Source organism: Protopterus annectens, chromosome 13.part0 (assembly GCF_019279795.1).
Source record: "Protopterus annectens isolate FY-2018-M chromosome 13.part0, PAN1.0, whole genome shotgun sequence".
Classification (NCBI taxonomy): Eukaryota; Metazoa; Chordata; order Ceratodontiformes; family Protopteridae; genus Protopterus; species Protopterus annectens.
In genome coordinates, this window is record NC_056747.1 from 950228015 (window position 1) to 950241008 (window position 12994).

The window sequence follows — 12994 nt, forward strand, 5'->3', positions numbered from 1 at the left end:
GAATCTAAATTCATGGAGTGAGACTGGAACCCACAGCCTTCAGATATTTTCAACATCAAAGGCAAGTATGCCACCTATTTGCAGTGGTTGCTTCTTTTATACAGTTTACAAAATGTACTGCTCACTTAGGATGCATTTCCACAGTTTTAAATACATAGAAGTACTACAAATATAAAGGCATAGTCACATCTGTGACAAAGAATTTCCCTTTTAAGTCAATGCTGTATGTTTTTTTCCTCTTTTTTCCTGGCCTTTTATCAGATATTCCATATCTGCAGAATCTGCACTGAACTGTATTACTCGTGTGTGTATATATGTATCTGAGTGTCTTATCAGGCATCAAACATTCATACCAGTGAACTAAGAAAGAATAGTAATTTTAGATCGAATCTAACATGATTGAAAACAAAAATTAAAACTATTTTTTCAAGGGGGCATGCCTCCACATCCCCTGCTATATATCAACTCCAAGACTGCACAACAGTGGGGTAAGTGCAAATTTCTACAGATTGCTACACTACAATCCCTCACAAAAGGCTGCAAGGAAAAACTACATTGAAAACAATGTTTAGTCATTTGAATGAGACATTTATATTTTAGATGATCTGTCATGGTGTGCTGTGGCTATCCCTCCTTGTTCTGCTATATGAACAATGTACTGACTCACTTGCTGTGGTTTGATGCATTGTATTACTCCTTTGCTCAGAATTTGCTTGGAATGGACAGTTTATACTTGTCTGTTATTGTTTTACTTTAATTGGATTTGTATAGCTGTGCTATTTAGATTATAACTAAGCTAACGGCCCTTCCAAGCCTAGCCAATTATCCCTTGTGAGACTCAAACCCTGCACCTTATGTTTGTAAGGCAAGCACCTTAACCATTAGGCCACACTCCCAACACTTCTATGTTCCTTAAATACTCGCTAGTGCTATATGCATCTTGCTCTTCTGCTGATTTTTTGCAGAATTTGTCTATGGGCCATTTCATAATCGCAAAAGATCTTTTCAGTATTAGCTATGGGAATTTGTTTTATTACATAACACATTCAGAGGTATGGATTTTCGGCTGGAGATTGAGAAAATCAAACCCAGATTTGTAAGATTTACTCCATTCTCCAATTGTTACTATATTAACCGGACTGTTGCTTTGCCTCTTGTACTTTTTATTTGTTTATTTATTTGACATTTGTTTACCAGGATAGTCCATCTAGGTGAAATGTATCTGTTTTCAGTAAAGGGTCTGGAAGAAAAGCTCCAAAAACTTACAAACATCTAGGTACATACATGTTATTATATCTTAGTTTAACTTCATATAGCGAAGAATAAATTCAAGCGGTTTAACTTCAATACAGAGTAATATAATCAACCATCCATGTACCATAAGTTATGCAGCTGAGTTTTCTAAATTTGGGGAAAACACAGGGGTCATCCCCACCAAAGTGTGCAATGGGACAGCCTCACCCTGGGGAAACCACCTTCTTGTGGTATTCCACCTGCCACGTAAGTACTTTTATTTATTTATTGACATTTGATTACTGGGAAAGTCCGACTGGGTACAAGCCCATTTTTAGTGGAGGCCTGGGATGAAAAGCTCCAAATTACAAAACATTTTTAGAACAATAATTTTACAATCTTCAAAAATAAAACAAAAACATCTGCAGTTTAAAAAGTTATAACAAATTAGACATAATATAAAACATTGGTTAAGAATCGATACAAGGTATCTGACACATTTAATATTTAGAAAAATTTTGGTTGCTATCTATTACTGAGCCGTTTTGTAATAGCCCACTGGCTTGTTTGCTAATTGTTTTAAATTCTGAGACTCATTAGTGCATCTTTGAATAGCAAGACTGAATGACCAAAAATGTGCATTTAGTCCAAGACTGCTGATCCTCAGAATATTCCCTCTTCCCAGAGATGCTGATCTCAGAGTTGGTATTTATAAGTTCAGGGTGTGTGGAGGTTTGCTGTCCACATCTGGTGGGCAGGGAAGTTCTCACATTCCTGTAAAAGCTACTTTACAGGAGAAAATAATTTTTTTATGTTCATGGGTTTTTTTTTCTGCATTTTAGGGATAGGTGTCATGAGTCTCGACATTCCAAAAGGGAGCCAGCTATTTGCCAACTCTCTAGAGGCATAGTTGTTGCTCTTCTCTGTCCCATATTGGTCATGCCTTAGTTGTTACTCACTTGTGAGGTAGAAGCAGAACAGGGTCTTGCACAGCCCACCTCTCACATCTTTTAATTGCCTGCCACTTGATGTTTTTGAGGGTAAATCGTATAGCATGCAGGGAATTCCTATGATTCTGTCACAACTTTACTGAGTTTTAAAGCATCTTAATATATTTACACACACACACACACACACATATATATATATATATATATATATATATATATATATATATATATATATATATATACACATCCGCGGTAGTGGTGCTGCGGTAGTGTTGTCGCCTCACACCAAGACGTTGTCCCGTTCGATTCTCAGCTAGAGTGTCTTCTGGGTGGAGGCATATGTGAATGGGCGTGCCTTCGTTGAAGGTTGTGCGTCAGGGCTGGTAACTCAGCACGTAAAAATCCACTACCAAACATTAGCGGACCGGAGTTCCGCTGTGCCGACCCCTAACCGGGATAAGCCGAAAGACACAACAACATATATATATATATATATATATATATATATATATATATATACACACACACACACACACACACACACACACACACACACACACACACACACACGTATATTCAAAAGGTGAGGAACTAGGCCATTTTTATGAAAAACTATTTGTTGCCATTTCTTCTAGTAGAGACAAGTTAATTCAGTGCGTTTGTAGTGTTATACTACACAATATAGAGAACATATTCTACTGATTCTAGAAATACTTACAATGCTCTGTAAAGGGCCACAAAACCCAAAACTGAAAAAACATTTGTTTAATTGTATCTTGATATTTTTTATATTATTATTGATGTCTATGCCATCATGGAGGGCTGCAGTTTTGATTTTTCAGTCAAGGTTTTCACATCTCTGATGTAACTTTATGGAGACAGTTCACTGTACTAAGAATATTTACTGTAATATATATCCATTGACTTGGGTTTAGAGCACTTTGAGTTCCTACTCTTTGACTATTTCTGGCAAGAGTGTCATTTTTTCTTTTGCAATGACATTCTATGATTTGTTTGTTTGTTTGTTTGTTTGTTAGTAACTATCTTTCATTCAGTATTTTAAAACATTAGCAAAAGGGTGTATTTCCAAGTTGGTGCTTACTTTGATCTCAGTCATGTTGGGACTTTAATTGTGGGAAATAATCCATTTTTGGTACTTAGATGCACTGCCTGTTAATTGGTCTTAGCTTACTGAGATCTGCATTAACAGGCGGTGTACCTGACTATCAAAAAGAGGATAACTTTGAACATTAAGGTCCTAAAGAGATTGAGACCGGGATGAGCACCAACTTGCAAATATTTATTTATTTATTGACATTTCATTATCGGGAAAGTCTGAATGAGTAGGAGCCCATTTTCAGCAGAGGCCTGGGGGAAAGCTCCAAAGATTTACAAAACATTTTAAGAGCAATGCATTTTACAGTCTTTAAAATAATACAAAAAGTATCTACAGTTGAAACAATTATACCCTTTTGTTGATGTTTTATGGTTATTCCAGCTTAATAGCACTATCAGGTATGGTAGGTGCGTTCAAGAGTTACCTGTCATGAACCCCTTAGTGCATTATATAGAATTTTAGTTACATTTTAATGCTAAGCTTAGAAAAAGAGTAGCCAGTGGGCAAGTGCTTTCATTTGTACTCATAGCTATCATTCCAAGCCACATTGTCTAGCTAAGGTATTAAGGTTTGAGTTCTGTGGCTGCTAACATGCTCATAAAAAGACTTTCTGCATTCAGCACCTTTGTTTAACACTTTGTATTGATTCTGCAGCTAGAATCTATGACTTGTATAATTATTTGCTTAAGGGTATAAAAGTTTGGGTTGTAAATACCTACCCCTCCTAGCCTACATGATGAACCAAATAATTTGACAAATACCAGAAGAAATTAAGCTGGTACACAGAACAACAGACTCAAACAGAAATCGGTAAGAGTATTACTTAAATTGTGTTTTCTTTGTTCTTGTTATTCTTTGGTTGGATTAAAGGCAAGGAAAAAAACACTTCATGATTAGCAAAACTTGACATTTGGATCGAGTTACCCTTTAAGTATAGGTATACACATTACTTTGCAGAATAAAATAGGGTTTACATTTTTTTTAAAAGTGAAATTAATTTAGTAATGCCTCCATTTTGTTTCTTGAACATGGGAGAGGATGGATTTTAATCTAAATGCAAATCTTGTGTCAGACTTTCCCAGTAAACAAATGTCAAATAAAAAAAGAAGTACTAAGTTATTTCAGTATGTAAGTGTCCAAATACAAAACCATATGTAACCACAAGTTAAAATTAAAATGTAATGAGTTCTGAGTTGAAAATGTTAATAAATTAAGATATCTGGAGTCTGTATGTAGATTCTGGCAAGTTCTCTGCTAATAGAGTAGAACCTGTCATCCCTGTCACAGCACATCCAAGCAAATCTGTTCCGTTTGGTGGGGGGGAGTAGTAGACTGCTGTTTCAGAAGTGTTAACATATTTAGTTCTTGATTTTAACATATTATCTGTATCTCAACACAAATTCATTGTACTAAATGGGTGCTGTTTCCAAACATATTCACTTATTTGCTGTAGTGTCATTGATTTGGAATAGCGTAGATTTTTTTTTACTTACTTTGTTTATGAATCCCTGTCTTTTGCTCAACCTTATATACTGAAGAATTAATACATCATAAACTACCATTTGACTTCTGTCAGGGGGAGCAGTCATTCTGTGAATACAACCTACAGTGGTCCCTTTGAACAAGAGATAGCCATCAATAACCCCCCCCCCCCCCCCAGCTATCCTTCAGGGATTTAAGCCGTTTCTTGATTTAAATTAATATAGTACACTCAGAAACAAAGTTCTCATGCCAAAAGGCTGGCCTCTGGGCTGTTGGTATAGATCTGAAAGTGATTAGTTTGAAATTTTTTAGTCAGGTAAGTATTTTTTGTGTGTCAGTTACAAAAAACAATAATAACAATGGGAAAAATCAGACCATACTTTATACTGCATTTTTGTTATTAGTTGTGTAACTGTCGAAGAATGCCACCACAAAATCCCACATGCCTGTTTCAAAATCCGGTTCACTATATTTTTTCTGGCTTCTGATAATATATTCCGCTTTATACAGCCCACATCTGCTAAATAACACGTGAACTTGTAAAGTGAAACAGTTGTGTATTATTTGTATCATATTTATAACATAGTGTATGCTTAACACCTATTGAGAAGCAGTGACAATCTGTTTGTCTGTTCTTTCTCAAGATTCTCGAATCAACTCCTTTTCAGCCAAATATGTCTTCTCCCCTGGCCTATAAGAACTTACCCTAAAATGTTCAGTGTCAGCAAGTACCTAAGTACCTATCTTCACCTCACTTCTAATTATGGCAGTATTGATTTATATTTGTATTCCACCTTGACCATGTTCTTCATGTTATCTTAAATTCCTTCTCATTCTGCCTCACTTAACTAAAGAAATACCTTATCAGATATCCCACAAAATATTGTCTATTTTGTGTTGTTATTATTATTAATATTTTTATTTTATTTATTTAATTTTTGCAATTTCACTTTTCTGTTGCAGTTGCTGTGATCGCTACAAATGTGACAGACTTTTATGTAATGTTCCCCTTCTGTATCCTTTAATTTTCTGCATTAGCATCAGACTAACATTAGAAAATAGAGTTTCATTTCATGGTGTTAGTTTTCCTGACACTTTAGGATTATGTAACTGTTTCTCTGCAAATTGTAGTTTCCCTGCTGAGTTCTAATTTTCCCACATAAACAATCGGTGTGTGACAGCTGTGTTCCTTCAGTGGCTTCATGTAATCAGAGTCTTTCTGACAATCTGTAGCATTCTATTTTTAGCAAATACTTAAAACAAGTAACCTTATCTAAGCAGGGCTCTGAGTGAATTGCAAGCCTGTGTTGCAGTCAGTGAGTGTTGCGTGTGTATGAGTGTGTAAGGGAATTCTGTTTCTGTGTGGGTGAATAGAACTCAGTGATGTCCAAGTGTGACTTTTCTAAAGCGTGTGACTAATCCTGTGGGGGTGGACTGCAAGCCCCTCTGGGTGGGCGTGCAGCCGTACCTGAATGTAAAATATGCAGCTAATTCAATAAGAGGGGAGGAATGTTACCACTCTCAGTAGGTAGGCGTGCAGAGCTTTAAGGGCAGTACTATATTTCTACTGGAGTGGATTTATATCCATGTGTGGGTGGACAGCCGGACTATGTGGATTAAGCAATAATGTTTGTTTGAGATTGTGCCCTTCTGGTTGCAAAGCTGTATTCCTTTGTAAAATGTGAAGTCAGTTCTAGCAGCCTGGGGTGTAGCTTGTTGCAGGCTGGACCTAAGTACTCTTTGGTACAGACTGTGCTCTTGGTTGGGCTGGATAGCTGGAATACAGGTTACAGCAGCTCGCTCACATTTGATGATACATGCTTTTTTGTGTCTAGCCTACAGTGTGTACGTCTGACATACATCTGCCTAACATTTGCTGCAATATGGGTGATTCAGGACTGGTGATGTGGACAGGCTGTGAGAGTTTGTTACAGAAAAGTTACAACAGGGCATTAATAACATCCTGTCCTGTCTTGTAATATTTAGTTTGCAGGTACAAGCCAAGGATGCCAAATATGGGAGAGTGGGACATGCAGCCAATGTACTTTCCCACAGAGGCAGGGCGTTTCATGGAATGCACCTGACTAGTGTGTTTGTTACATTATTGCTAGTCTTTGGTCCACTCTACAGGTGGGCTTATGATATTGTAGGGAGAGGGTGCCCAGTCATTAACAGCTCTGCTATCTGGATAATTTGCACTTGAGACACCATCAAGATTACATTGTAAACAGGAGAATGTGAAAAAAGGGTAAGCAGTTTACTGAAAATGAACAAAAAGAAAAAAGTGGTAAGGCAAAACAAAATGTTAGTTCTGCTTTCATGCTGTATCGCTTCCTTCTAATATATGTTTGTGAAGTTCTACAACATGGCTAAATCTAACAGTGCATGACCTTCTTAAAAACTGTTTAATGTGTCTGCCCTGGAGGTTGCAAACATGACCTTAACAGTGCCCAGACTGCTGTGCACAAAAGTATGTGTTTAGTTTGTGTAACGTACTCCCTGGACATCCCAAAACCACATGGCTGATTTGTTGACAGCAACCATGGTAGATGCTAATCCAGAGAATGTACAAACACAATTACAGTAGCTACCTGAAAATTTTCAAATGGATGGACAGTCATAACATTTAGTATTGTTTAGCTTGCATCAAGAATTCAAACTATGGCCCTTCAGACAGGTAAGGGCTAACTTTTTTCATGTAATATTAATATGGTAAGCAATATATTTTACCTTTATCTACTGTATTCTCAGAACATCATCAGCAATGCTGTCAACCTCTTGTCTCAATGGTCAGGCATAAAAGATACAATCAAGGACACATTTTAAATATCAGTCTGTTCAAGAAGAAAGATGTTAAAATAAAAGACTCTATACTGAAATTAATTTTCTAAAGAAAAATAAGTCTATAACAGCAACATTTGACATTTATTGACAGCAGTCCGTACTTTTCTGTCACAAATTGTGCATCTTTTGAGGAACAGAGCAATATTTCTGAAAATCAGAGTCATTTGAGAGGTTTGTGATCACCATTAGCTTCATCTTGGAATTATATTTTGGTTAAGCATATGTCTAACCTGGTTACCCAAATGCCAGTAAAAGAAGCATGAAGATATGAGCTAGGTTGGTCTACTCAAACAAAACAGTACAACTTATAAATAAAGTCCTTGTAGGGTGTTGAGAAGTTACAAAAGGGGCAGTGAGTACCAGACACACAAATATGACTTTCTGGAAACTGGGTATGCACATCCAGGAATGCATATTGTATGGGCAGAGAAATAATAAATGCCTGCATGATATGTATGTGAGCATGCGTTTGTGTCATGCAACAATGTGCTTGAACATTGACATTTCTGAAGGAAACTAAGTAGAAACTCCTGTGGGAGACTGCAAGATTAAGTTACATAAACAGCTTTCTGTTGGGTGGTCCAAGTGCCGCCTTCATCTGGAGCATCTGGTTCATCCTAATCTCTCCAAATTTACTAGGGATATTGTCTCCTTGAAGAAGTCAGGAGGCCATTCTTTATGGTTGCTTGAGAGGAATAGCACATGAGAGAATTGTGCTCTAAACACATTTCTGTTCCCCAAGTACATTTCCCTCCACTGAGTATGATCCTCTCACTTTCACATAATAAAAAATCAGTTTTCCCCATTTCTATTCTAGTCATTTTCCTCAGTGCACACCACATTGCAAGCTGAATGAAATCTCATGGTACTTCCTTTGGGAATTTGTCTCCCTTCCTCTTGCAGCATTTTGCCCATCATCTATGAAAGTGTTTTCTCAGGAAAAATGCACAACAAGGTACCAGTAACTCTTTCTATCATCTCATATCCATTGAGGTCATAATGCTATTCAAGATCAAAGTGTACAAGTCTTTTTCTTTGTGCTGTCATATATAGCAGTATTCTTTCTCAGACATGGCAACATGTAACTATTAAGCCTTTGATGGATGGAAGGTGAATAAATCTGATAACCTTTGAGAGCAGCTTCATTAATTAGCTGAGCTTTGCAAGCCAGGGAATATAAAATTCTGGAAAGAAAACAGGACCCGAAATTCACAATATATCTCTTTTTAAGAAGGCTAGGTTATCTCAGTTATTTCTTTATCACTTTGTAAGAATGTTTCATAGATGTTGTAACACACATGTAAGAAACAAATATGTAAGAGTCAATGGAAAAAGACCACTGACATTTCACAATGAGGATTCTCAAACTTGACAGTATTTTTACCAGTTCTTTTCTAAGTGAATGGGACTGTGATCATTCTAGACAGGCTAGAACATTATAATTTCATCACTAGTGCCCTCATAGTGTATTATGGACATAAAGTAGCTTTCCAAGATAACAGAATTACTTCAGCAGGTATGGTCCCATGAGAGGATTGAGGACTAGAAAAAATTTAAAATTATTAATAAGTAGTTATTGAATGTTTGAGTGTTTTGTATTGTGTAGAACTTCATAGCAAGGTAAGAAACACACATTTTTCAACTTCTCCCTTTAATGGTCAACCTAAACCAAACCAACGATAAATCAACCTCTACTATCCAACGTATCCAAAAAAGTCTGACATCCTCCTCATAAATATAAACCTTGGAAGTCTTTTAAACAAAATATGTGAACTCCACACTACCCTGTCACTCTACACTGCTGACGTTGGTGTCCTAACTGAAACCTGGCTCAAACCCCACATAAACAACATTAAATCACCTCCCCCAGCTATAATATTATTAGACAAGACAGGACAACAAAATGAGGTGGAGGAGTAGCAATTATATATAAAGACAGTCTTAATTTTATGAAACTGCAGATAAATGTCCCAGGTATAGATAAAACAGAACTTCTAGCCTCTCATCTAAAAATCAATGACAATAAACATATTGTCTTGCTAGCCATTTATGTTCCACCAAACAACAACCCTTCCACTGTAGAAAACCTATTCTCATGGGCCTCAGCTACATTTAGTCAAGAAGCTATATTAGTTGGAGATTTTAATATGGATTGGCAAACCTACTCTTCAGATAACCCCCTCAAATCACATCAACCTATATGGCTTCACCCAACTCATACATACACCCACTAGAGATGACAAAAGCAGCAACAAACAATCCATTCTCGACTGGACCCTAACTAATAAACCCTCACTAATCCACCACTCAGGCTGTCTATCAGACAGACTAAGTGACCACCTACTAACCTACTTTATAAGGCACTGTAGCTCATCTACAAGACCAACATCATACAAACAAATACGTAATACAAAAAAGTTCTCCACAGACAGCTTTAAACAAATACTTCATAAGGTTCGTAGGTTAGTACTAAGCTAACTGCCCTTGCGAGCCATTTTAAGCCTAGCCAATTATCCCCTGAGAGACTCAAACCCTGCACCTTGTATTTGTAAGGCAAATACCTTAACCATTAGGCCACCCTCCCAACCGTCATTAGGCCACCCTCCCAACTCTTAACATAACTGTAGCTGATCCCCATTAAAATACTTCCCATTAGATGCAGCAGTCAATTTCTTCAACAACAACAAATTCCTAGCTGTACTAAACAAACTGGCCCCTATAAGACACGTAAGATCAAAAACTAGCTACTGCCCATGGCTCTCAAAGGAAACCAAACAATTACTAAAACAAAGAGATAAACTGTGGTACCAACATATAACCAACAAATCCAAAGATTCCCTTGACAACTACCGCCACCTAAGGAATATTTGCAAAAAGCAAATCTGAGCAGATACAAAACTGTAGTATACATACAAGCAGCACAAGCATCAAAACAACCCACAAAAATTCTGGTTTTCCATCAACCAACTTATCCATCCAGGCCACACTTCCACCTCATCTCCAAACATCAAAAATAAAAAACTCAGAAGAAAGCAAAGCAACCCACTTTAACTCATTTTTCATAAACTCCATCCTCTCACTTATAAAAAACAAAAATAGTCCACAACAAATTACTCATCCTGCAATCACTGACTTGCCTACCTCACTCTCTTTTCAACCCATCCAAACAAGTACAATAAAGAAATTACTAAGCCAAGTAAAACCTACAAGTCTAGCCATGACAAACTACAAAATGACTACCTCAAATTAGCAGCTGACATAATCTTTTACCCAGTATCAATACTGACCGAATAGATCTATCGCTAAACAGCATGTACCTAAAATCTAGAAAACTTTCTACATAATCCTACTTCACAAAGGGAGCGCCTCACTAAAACTATCTAATTATAGGCCAATATCCATATCACCTCTTTCTAAAATCTTAGAAAAATGCATCCACTCTCAACTAATGCAGCACCTACTATCCAATAAGCTGCTTGCCAATGCACAACATGGATTTTGGCCAGGCCATAGTACCACCGCTGCACTACTTAAATTTACCAGTATTGTTAACCAATTAAAAAACAATGGCCAAATGGTTGCCTCGATATTTCTAGATATGTCAAAGGCATTTGACACAGTGTCCCATGAACAGCTTCTACAGGAACTGGCAACTCATGACATAGCAAAGAACACACTGTCTCGATTCCACAATTATCTGTCTGAGTGCCATCAAGCAGTCAAATGGCATGATGACCTCTCCTCTCTGCTTTCCATTACAGTAGGTGCTCCACAAGACTCCATACTTGGGTCTGTGCTCTTCACATTTCTCACCAATAACCTACACACAGCAACTAACCTTGCTACCATTGTACAGTATGCAGAAGACTCCATTATCATCTGCTCCGCACCTACCCTAACACAACTACGGGAAGCTACCCAAAAATCTTTTACTGCCATTGAGTCTTTCTTAGAAAAATACCAGTTCATCCTAAATCCTAACAAAACCAAACTAATGCTGTTCTCTAATTACTGTCACAAAACAAACTCCCTTCACCAGGCCTTTAAAATCACCTCATCCAATCACACCCTAATTAAAACCGACCCGGAAACTAAGCTATGAGGTATCATTCTGGATGATAAGTTAAAATATGGCAAGCATATATCTCATGTCATCAAAAAAAATGCCATCATTAAATTAGGTTCCCTTTACAGAATAAAGTCATTCTTAACCAATTCTTCCAGACAAATTATCGCCAGGACCCACCTACTATCCACCTTATTCTATGCCTCTATTATATTCACAAATCTCAAAAAATCCGACTTAAGCAAACTTGAATCATGCTACTACAAGACAGCCAGATTTGCCTCCAACCTGCCTTACAGAACTCATCACTGTCTTGCTGTGAAACATCTCAAATGGCTAAGCTTCCCAACCTTCTAACCCTAAACCAACTTACCATAGCCCATTCCAAAGTATACCTACCTAACAAATGTGCAGCCCAAAAAAAAAACTAGTACAAATCCACCTCAACAGCAAGACCCTACGATCCTCTGAAAAACTACTACTCAAAGTACAAAATGCAGCAATAGCTTTGGAGACTCGCTATATTCTAACTATGTAACTAAATCATGGAACTTCACTCCCCAGAACATACTAAACACAACCAACCCATCGCAGTTCAAAAAACTGCTAAAGATCCATCTAAATGATAGCTGGTTATGCTCCTGCTCTTCACCAGACTGAACTTATTTCTCCCCTTCCCCACCCTCTCTTTCACTGCTGCCCTCTTTCACTATATTTTTACTGCTTCTTGAACTTAAGAGATAATTCTACGAATTCATATGTTGGCTAACAAGCATTACTGACTCGCTATTCCATCATATATTATACCTTATTCTATGACCCTGAAAATTCTTCTGACTCTAATGACTTTTGTTAATAAGTGTAACCGTGATAATATGTGTTAATATGTGATTTATGTGAGCTTTGTTACAAAGTGTAACTGTGATAATATGTGTTACTATGTGATTTTATGTGAACATTTCTTTGACAATTTTTGTATTGTTTTAATACATGCTGTTATGTTGATTTTAAGTGGAGATTTTCTCCTCGGGCCTCTGCTGAAAATGGGCAACTTGCCCAGTCAGACTTCCCTAGTAAACAAATATTAAATAGGGTCTATGTTAAATAAACAAATGCATAAAATGTCAAGTACAACATACTCAAACACTTTTAAGCGAATGTTTATTTAACCGATCGCTTAGAATGTCGGAAAACACAAACTTGAAATGTTACGTTTGGCCACCTACCCCTCCCAAGTGCTACAGCACACCAAACCAACTAACAGCAGGTACATACATATAATAACAAAAAAAAGGGAAAACA

General features: G+C 37.1%; 1 protein-coding gene and 1 non-coding gene across 2 annotated transcripts in view; one reads left to right on the forward strand and one right to left on the reverse strand.

Moving 5' to 3' along the window:
- CAVIN1 (caveolae associated protein 1) overlaps positions 1 to 12994 on the forward strand; it is a 225806-nt gene that overhangs the window by 10906 nt on the left and 201906 nt on the right. The gene's annotated exons all lie outside the window — the stretch shown is intronic.
- Positions 1348 to 1508, reverse strand: LOC122788530. The gene has a single exon (XR_006362723.1). It is a non-coding gene; the product is annotated as a U1 spliceosomal RNA (small nuclear RNA).